The sequence below is a fragment of the Dipodomys spectabilis genome, unplaced genomic scaffold (genome assembly GCF_019054845.1).
Source record: "Dipodomys spectabilis isolate Male_0828 unplaced genomic scaffold, ASM1905484v1 ptg000463l, whole genome shotgun sequence".
NCBI classification, from domain to species: Eukaryota; Metazoa; Chordata; class Mammalia; order Rodentia; family Heteromyidae; genus Dipodomys; species Dipodomys spectabilis.
In genome coordinates this window covers 4,346,848-4,357,239 of record NW_024871140.1, presented here as the reverse complement: position 1 = coordinate 4,357,239, position 10,392 = coordinate 4,346,848, and the positions used below count along the sequence as shown (strand labels likewise).

General features: G+C 34.5%; 1 pseudogene; it reads right to left on the bottom strand.

Annotated features, from left to right (window-relative positions):
• Positions 1–8,404: 8,404 nt before the first annotated feature.
• On the bottom strand, positions 8,405–8,504 carry LOC122098191 (annotated as a pseudogene).
• Positions 8,505–10,392: the final 1,888 nt, after the last annotated feature.

The window sequence follows — 10,392 nt, the reverse complement described above, 5'->3', positions numbered from 1 at the left end:
TTTACATCTACAGTAGATTTATGAAATAATCCTTCATTATAAAATAAAATGGAAACAAAAGTTAATAAGGAGCAAAACAAAGGGAATTGTTATACGTTACTTTTTGTTGAATGGAATATGAATTGTGAGAAATAGTTTGGGAAAACCATCTCTACTTTAACAAAATGGATAATTGCTATTAATTCCAATTCATCTATTTGCCTATATTGTGCACCCTCACACATGAGTGTCAAAATCAAACCACACTTTTTGCCTTTGTATTTAACACCCCTGATATAATTTAAGGGATAGATGAAGTAATCAAATAAAGATTAAAATAATAATAAGTGAGTCTATGAGTTAGAGCTGAAAAAGATTTTAAATATGATAATAGCTAATTAAAATGCATACTTCTTACTTTTTCTCTGTTGTTATGTCTCTCATTCCCGCATAAGGAAAGTGCATAGACTGTTCTCACTAAATTTATGTAATTATTAAAAATGTATTGAAAGAATATGGGCACAGTGTGGTATTAGCTTATTGATACCTGTATGAGTTAGTGTGTTTTTGAGGACTTTCAATACGTTGTGATGGAGATGAAGGGAAGGATGTGCTTATTCTGGAAACTGGCTAGAGGATTTCACACAGAAAGATAGTGATGAATTCTTCCAAAAGGTTACAGTAAAATCACTTTCACTGCACTATTCACTGTAGCCATGTTATGGAAACAGCCCAGATGCTCTTTGGCGGAGGATGGTTGGCAAAAGTGTCATATATACATAAGTGGATTGTTCCTATCCATTATGAAGACTATTACGTTATTTGCAAAGAAATGGATAGATCTAAAATTATGTTAAGTAAACGAAGTCAAAGCCAGACACACAAAGGACCCATGTTCTGTCTCATATTTGGAAGCTAGAACTTTATGCAAGTTTACACAGCAATATTAACCAAATCGTGCTATTTGTAGAGGAGTATTTAAAAGATGTAATTTTTTATAAAATTGAACTTTTAATCCAAAAAAATGAATACCAGGAAACTATCACTTGGAAGATGTGAGGGGAAGTCAAAGGGAAGGAATAAAGAGTGTTCGGAGGAAGAAACTGAAGACATAATATTCAATGCAGATAGTATGAAACTAGAAAAAATTAAAGTGTGGTGAGGTTTAGAAGGGTAGGGAAAAGTTATATAAAGATCCATTATACTTAAAAACATGATTTATTGAATGGAAATTCCCTCGTACAACTAGTTAAGATAATAAAAATATAATTAAGAACAATGAAGACATCTGATCTTAAACTGTGTTCTCTTAAACCATGAGTCAATATAATAGTTACCCCCTCAGAAATTTTCTTTGCAGGTATTTTCCTCATAGTGAGAGAAAAATGATCAATGCAATGAGTGTCAATACATCACATTGCACATCATAAAGAGACACAATAAAAATCACAGTAAAAATGTTAGAATTCACCACATGATTAAAGGTAGAATGTGCCAAATGCTAATTGATTATTTTTCCAAGTACTTTACCTGTGGTATCTAATTTAATCCTCACAATAATTCCATAAAGTGGAACTACTTACATTTTTAATCCTCAGATGATGATATTGAAGTCTTCAGAGTTGTAATTCCATGTACAACATTGCACACATGGTAAGTGTTAGCCTGAGGTCCATCTCCAACTGTATCAATTAACCTCATTCTATTTTATGACTAAAATACCAGCATTTAGTCTACAAATTCAAGGAAAAATTCCCAGAATTATTGTGTACACTCATAATATTTCAGTTTACCGTTGTTAGAAAATAGGGAACTGTAATATGAAAACTCAAAGTTCATAATCAATGCATACCTCCCTGGTGAAAGGAACTGCTAAAGTGTAACATTCTTGTTTTCTAGGGCAAAATAGCAGAAATCATATTATATCCCTTCACTCAACACTGCACTGCCTGGGGACCCTATCTCTGTTTAACACTGTCTTACTGAAAGAATGACCTCCCCAATTCCTGATGGAAAGAGACTGCAGGTTTCATGGACCAATCATTTCCACATTGTAGCTCAACTAAGTTGTTTACCATTAGAAGTATTTTGATTGCTTTTTATACCCAACATTTTGAGAGAAAGGTACTACTTTAAAATGCTATTAAAGCAAGACTGATATAAAAATCACCTTTGATCCCAGATAAATATTTTACCTTTCATGTACCCAAAAATGCAGTCTGACCTATCATTAATGCTAGGAATGAGAGGATAAAAAATCATAGACAACAAGGCCTAAGCATGAATTAAAGCCTCTCCAACTTGTGAATACTATTGGTTTAAAAAGACATAAAGGTCTGGGAAGGTGGCTCAGTGGTAGAGCGCTTGCCTAGCATGCATGAAGCCCTGGGTTCGTTTCCTCAGCACCACATAAGCAAAAAGAAAAAAGCCACAAGTGGCGCTGTGGCTCAAGTGGAAGAGCGCTAGCCTTGAACTGAAGAGCTGAGGATAGCGCCCAGGCCCAGAGTTCAGGTCCCACTACCAGACTCCCCCCGCCCCCCCAAAAAAAGACATCAATACTACTACATTTGTTTAAAATTTCTTATGATACTGAAGATTCAATTGTAAACTGTTAACACTTGAAAATAACTCATTTTCTTGGGAGTAGGAAACAAAAACAAGATTAATCTTAATCATTTTCAAAGACATTTATTTATAGTACAAATTCACTATTATAACTACAAAGATTCTAAAAATAACTGAAGCATAGTGTCACAAAGGACATAATTTAACTTCATCATGTACATTCAAAGGACTTTGCTAATAGAAAATAAATTTATACTAATAATTACCTCACCCAATTCACTTCCATTCTTTTACTCTATGTCTTTTAGTTTCATAAAAACTGGCTTTTCATAAAATGATGCATAAAAAGCCTATATACCCACTTACATTTTCAGATTTTAACAATGTTTATTTCAGAAATGTCTTTAGCTGTATAGTCAATGAACTGAAATAACACTAAAATATTCAAAGGGTTTTCAGAAATTGCAAGACTCACTCTGGGTTGTTATTTATATTGGAAAATATATTCAAAAAGCCTTATTTGTTAAAGTTGTGATAGTTACTCCCACAAAAGAACTATTAATGAAGAAACCTTTGTATGTATAATACAACTTCAAATGCATCCACAATCTGGAGGTGGCACATGTTTTTGTTTGTTTTTTCAATGTGTATCTATCAAACATATCCACAATACTGATTTTTCAGTCAATATGGTGGGATATTCAAACCTAAAAAATACGGGGTTTATTATCTTAGTGTGAATAGATACTATCTTACAAAGAAAGTTATTTTCAACAGAAATCCGGAAAGAGTTTATCGACGTTGAGTTTCACAGGAATAACCAGAGAGTAATACCTGTTTGGTCAAGTTGGTCAAAATCACTCCATGAGTATATCTTAAAAGTATATCCAATGTAAGAGGTCAAATTCATATTTTGTACTGACAGTCATCTTACAGCAATAACTTACTACCTAATTATATGTGTATCTTCTTACCTAACATATACTAAGAGCTGAAAGTGATCTCTTTTATCTAACTTAATGATGTAAATGCTTTGATTATGATGATGTTATTATTTGACAAATAAAATGTACAGAAGGGTGGTTCCACTGAAATGACTGGAAGGAACACTGATAAATAACAAAATTGCAACCCAGCTCTTTTTAGCTTCACTCTGTCCACATTGGCAAGCAACATTGCAACCGCACACACACATACACACACACGTGTGCACATGTAAACACACATACACATGCATGCCAAATTCAGGGTTTATTGTACAAAAAAGTTCAAATAAAATATTAGTGATTAGGAAAAATGATAATTTGACTTATTACAAAATAATACATAATCCAGTCACCATGGTTGTTATATTTTACCTGTCTCTCCACATGTGACCACTTAATTTATTTTTAGTTCATTCATTCGTTCATTCATTCTTTCATTCATTAGTTTGGTGCTAATACTAGAACTTGAACTCAGGCCTGGCTCTGTCCCAGAATTTGTTATTATTTTTTGTTTTAGTTTTCTCAAGGCTAGTGTTTTACTGCTTATACTACAGCGCCATTTCTAGATTTTGTTGGTTACTTTCAAACCAGAATCTAATGGACTTTTTTTGTCTGGTTTCAAAGCACAATCAGATTTCATCTTTCTGATTAGTTAGGATTAAAGATCTGAGCCACCCGTGTGGCTCCTACTTTTTCCTGTACTTATGTAATGTACATACTTAGTAATTTAAAACTGAGAACATAGAAGCAAGATGTACAGTGATGATATTGTCCTGTCAGAAATTCAAGTTAATAATGTAAATTTCTTCTTAAGACCATACACAAAAAATACTTAAGAAGAAATCTGATGATGGTGTGTGTGTGTGTGTGTGCTGTTGCAATATGTTCCACAAATAAGCACTGTGCAGGGGTGTCCAGCCATTCACAGTTATTGCATGAATATGTGCCTTGAGATACCAACTCATGGACAATGTCTAGGTGTCCACTCTAGGCTTCCCGATGAAGAGGGGTATACTCATCCTCATCCCTAGTATTCATATGAGTGGCCTTTTTGGAAAGTCATCTCTGCACTTTAGTAAGCTGCAAGGCAAGCACTCTACCACTGAGCCACCTTCCCAGCCCAAGGATTAAGATTCTTCTCTTTATGTAGGCGACTAAAAATGTATTTACTAATTTCTATAGATGAATTCTATTTCCATCTCTTTTAAAAAATAAAAAAATTGTTTGCTCTGTTAATTGATTAGAAGCATGGATTTTGTGGCTAGTTAGGTCATTGCACATCTGTATCTTTCTTCCTCTTTCTCTTTCATGGTTCTCATAGACAATATGGTTGCTCCATAATTATCCTAATTTATTTTGCTTTTATATTTTTGGTTGCATCATTTCACTTTCTGCTCTGCCATTTCCCAAAACAGCACCAAATAAACAGAAAAATCCAGAAGTGGTTCTGTGGCTCAAGTGGTAGAGCCCTTGCCTTGATTTGAAGAGCTAAAGGACAGTGCCCAGGCCCAGAATTCAGGCCCCACAACTAATTTTTTTAAAAAAATAGAATCTAAATACTTGGTAATTCTACTAACAGATGTGACTGAAATCAGGTGAATTACACTTTTCCTGTACAATGAAGGAATAGATCCAGGCTAGGAAATCAACTAGAGAAGGCAGACAGATTGTATCTGTGACAAAACTTTGTGGAAAATGGAATCGTGGATTACTTACTGGTGATTCATTTGCAGTTGAAGCATGATTCTGAACTATTGCTTGCTGATTGTGAACTATTGCTTTGATCATTATATTCTCCAAGAAGTAAAAGTGAAATTTAATTGATAGCAAAGGACTACTAATACATTTTGACTTCTCATTAAGCATCTTCAATCATCAAAGTCACCTGAAGACAATAGACAGGCCTATTTGTAGATGAAAACAAGTGTCTTTAAAAAAACAAGAATTGGACATTCTTCTTTCTTCTTCAGAGAAGTTTCTCTTTAAGTCTTTAGCCTACTTATTTATTAGGCAGTTGTTTCTTTGAGGATTTGTTGTTGGGGTATTTAATTTTTTGAGTTCCAATTATATTTTAGATATGAGACCCTTGTCCGTTGTATGGCTAGTGAAGATCTTCTCCCAATCCGTGGGCTTTCTATTGATCTTGCTAACTATGTCCTTTGCCATGCAGAAGCTCTGCAACTTCATACAATCCCATTTGTGCAAACTTTCTTTCATTTGTTGTGTTTCTGGGTCTCTATTAAGAAAATTTCAGTCTGCACCAAGGAGACCTAGGGTTTCTCCTATTCCATCCTGTAATGTTTTCAGAGTGTCTGCTTTGACTCCGAGGTCTTTGATCCATCAGAAAGAATGACATTGCCCCATTTGTTAGGAAATGGAAAGATTTGGAAAAAATTATATTAAGTGAAGTAAGCCAAGCCCAAAGAAACATAGGTCCCATGGTTTCCCTTATTTGCAATATCTAGTATATGTATGAGTCAAGCAGAGAAAGTCAGATAAGGTGATGTTAAGAAAATGAAACCTGGGCTGGGAAAGTGGCTCAGTGGTAGAGCGCTTGCCTTGCATGCCTGAGGCCCTGGGTTTGATTCCTCAGCACCACATAAGCAAGAAGAAAAAAAGCTGGACGTAGCGCTGTGGCTCAGGTGGTAGAGTGCTAGCCATGAGCTGAAGAGCTGAGGGATAGTGCCCAGGCCCAGAGTTCAGGCCCCACGACCAGACCCCAAAAAAAAAGAAAAAAGAAAATGAACCCTTAGATATGTATTTAAGTTTTTTTCTTTCATGCATTTGTTTCTAACGCATAAATAAGATTAATTCTTTGTTGCTTTGTATGTCCCTCCCCCACAGTATAACCCCTGCTTTCACTGTATTTGATGTTGGTTTAATTTGAGGAGGGGATGGGGAAAAACAATTCGTTTAAATAAGGATACAGATGGATCCGTTGCAACAATGAGAAGTACAAGTTGTCATGTCGAAAACGAACTTTACAACTTTGGTGGTGGGGGGAGGCTGGGAAGGGATGTGAAGGGTAAACAAAGGAGGAGGCAACAATGCTTGATAATAAATGAACTCATTATCTTGCCCATGTAATTGTAACCCCTCTGTACAGTATGTTCACAATAAAAATTTAAAAAAAATTCAGAATTGTGTAGCTATTTAAAAAAAACCACAAGAATTTAGGTAGTCATACAAAGGACTTCTATTTTACTACTGCATTATACATTTTTTCTAATGTTGGATACCAACATTAGAAAGCTATTAGAAAACTCTTAAACCCTTTTTGTTGAATAGTGAGTTCTTTTACACTATAACATGGTATTTCCCAAATCATTGATATAGAAGTCATTGTTTCCTATTTTCTCATTCCTAGAATAAGCTGCACATGAAGACCCCACTGGTCCTCAATTTCAGTCTGTACTTTTGAATACTGAGGAAAATCTTTCCTCTGCTCTCTATCAATTCTGTACTATCCATTTAGAATAATTTAAAATAGTAAAAATGGAAAAAGAGAAAGTAAATCATGGTGAAAAAACATATGCAGGAAATTCACCAGATTTTTCTGACCAGTTCAACCAATGTGAACTGTTGGTGAAATACATGGACATCTCATTCCCACTGGCACTCAAAGTCTCTGGTTAGGCAATTCTGAGGAAGACAAGGAACAAGATGAAAAAGTGAGGAATGGTATCAATTCCAAGAAAAAAGTGGAGTAGGATCCAAGCAAATTTATTCTTTGGGATGCCGAAATTAATCAACTTACTATGGTGCGGAGACTACTTTCCAAAAAGGCCACCCAGATGAATACTAGGAATGAAGATGATTATACCCCTCTTCATTGGGAAGTCGAGAGTGGACACTTAGACATTGTCCATGAGTTGGTAGCTCAAGGCAGATATTCATGCAATAACTCTGAATGGCTGACAACCCTGCACAGTGCTTATATGTGCAATAATACCAGGGTGGCTTCTTTCTTAATTCATCATGATGCAGATACCAATACCCAAACTAAAGGCCTCTTGACTGCCTTGCATCTTGCTGCTGGAAATAGAAATAGAAAAGATACTCTGTTGAACCATTATATCAAACCAGGTCTGAAGAACAACTTGGAAGAAACTGCATTTAATATTGCAAAAAGGATAAGTATGTATCACTACCTTTTTGAAGTTGTGGAAGGCTGTACAAATTGTTCTCCTGAGTTGTAATGGTTTGGTTAAGTTTCTTATATTTCAAAAATGCCAGTCCATCCTTTGTGTCCCTTAAATTTTTTTTCATAATACAAAGCAACAGCAATATCTTACTTTAAAAATTCATGGATTCCATGGTATTCTTCCAAGTGAATTGCCTGACTTTGATGTCAAAATATATTCAAGAGTTGTTTGTATACATCTATAATGATTTATGCAGAGTTTGTGATTTTTTAAATCAGAAATAATTTTAACTTATCTGTTAAAATGAATAGTATAGAAACTACAGTTGTTCCTGGTAGTTTTCTGAAAAAAAGTATATCTATGTTTGTATAATATCCCTAATCTATTTCATTCGCTCCTAGATATAATACTTGGAATTCTACATTGTTATATAATGTATAGATTCATTAATAAATGTGTCCTTTCAAATTGCATTCCATATAGAAGAAGTTTAAGATTTCTTTTTTTCCTAGGTCCTTATATTATTTTATTTCTTTGGGATAAAATTACAATGTTATCTAATTTCAAGTTTTGTAAAAGTTATGCTGTGTAAAGGCCTTTCTAAGGTGAAGAATTAATACACTGATGTGAAATTAACCTTTAATTCTATGAATTACATGTATTGTTACACTTGTATTTTTATAATTAACTTTTTAATAACTGTTTTTCATTTCTTGCATCAGAAGAATGAAAAATATGGAATACTTCACAAATTTTCATATCATCTTTGTGCAAGTGCCATGTTAATCTCTGTATTGTTGTAATTTGGGTAGACCTGCTTCTGAAGCATATAGTACCCTCTAAATTTAAGTACTTAATGATGCAATCTTTATACAGGCATATATCCATGGTTCCCTATTTGTAACAAGGAACCCTTATTGTTCCTAAAAATGCTATTGATCTTATTTCTCTAAAATTCTGTGTATAGTGGAAAAAACATATCGTTTGGTCAATTGCTCATATTTACAATTTTTTGTCAATGTCTATTTTGTCGTGTTCATTTTAAATTTGATCATACTTTGAAACATTTTCAGCTAAGTCCAAGTACTTATTTATCAACTCAGTTAGCTTTGTAGAGCTAATGGATTCAAAGTAAGCCTTGCTTAAGAGCTACTTCTAAACTTCTGCAGCATAAAATTTCCTAAATGAGGTCTCAGTGGTACAAATTGTCTACCTGAACCTTTACCCTTCTTCCATGTAGGAACAGAACAACCAGAATATTTTACCCTGACAGCATAGATTGTCTTACTGGAACAAAACTAATCTTAGTTGCAAGGGATCATAGAGAGATGAACAGTTCAGACAGAATTGTTCAGAATGGAAGTTATTTTATCAAAATTAATTGTTTATTATACTTATCATTTCAAAAGTAGCTAAAGCCAAGAAGGTGAAAAAATTGTTCATATGCATGATTACCTACTGTTCTGGCCTGTCTATCATCCAACCAGGCAGGAATTTACGCTACTGACTTTCTATCACCAAATATTTCCATAGCTCCTGGAGAAGGCCATATGTTTCTCCTTGATATTAGGCCTTAAATTGGTAATGTTTTAATCATAGCGTTTCCTCTTGCCTCTAGGCTGTAAATCTACAAATGGTAAAGCTTTAAGTCTAACTCTACTAAAAACTGAGGTAGAGATAATGGAATAATACTTTAAAACAGAGTTGCCTTTGATTCCCTAACCACAACACAACAAAGCAAAACAATTTTTATTATATATATATTTACATATTTTCTATTTATATGTGCTGATTTTGAATTTCACACAGTGAATCTTTCTAGAAAATAATTGAAGACTCATCTCACTTTCTCATTTCCTACATTATTTCAGGACCCCAATTCCTTACAGGAATTAGCAGAAATCAATTGTGAAATGTAAGGCAACTTAAAATGAAAGATGAGATCACAAAATCTGAGAGAAAGTACTGTAATTCAAACTTTCAATTTACAGATGACCAGCCCATACGAGTGAACAAAATCACAACTGAACAAGATTATTTTTAATACTCCTCTCCTAATGATTAATGAAAGATTTCAGTGCAGCCAAAAAAATAGTTCCTGTAGGGCTGGGAAGGTGGCTCAGTGGTAGAGCACTTGCCTTGCATGCCTGAGGCCCTGGGTTCGATTCCTCAGCACCACATTAGCAAAAAGAAAAAAGCCGGAAGTGGCGCTGTGGCTCAAGTGGTAGAGCGCTAGACTTGAGCTGAAGAGCTGAGGGACAGTGCCCAGGCCCAGAGTTCAGGCCCCACAACTAGACCCCCCAAAACAATAGTTTCTGTAATGATAGATCCATAATTGGTCTACCAAGGCTAGGAATACTTGATTTAGAGGTCAAATATAATTTAGAAAAACAGTAAGTGGGAAGATCCTTAACGCTTCAAAACACTGGTACTTCAGTAAAACTAGGTTCTGTAGTATAAAAATGTTGTCATTCTCAAACCAATGATAACCTACATTTAATCTCCTGAATGTATATTCATTTTCAAATAAACTGTTAAAAATCACATTTGCAAAAATAACCATTGACAAGTAGATGATAGTGACATTACAACGTTTTCAAGTTTAGGGAGCAAGTTACAATAGAGTTGATTTACGTACCCAGCAATAATACCAAACAAGTTCAACCATTCATTAAAGTGTAGAAATAGTACCCTCACCATTTGTGTTGTTCAGTAGG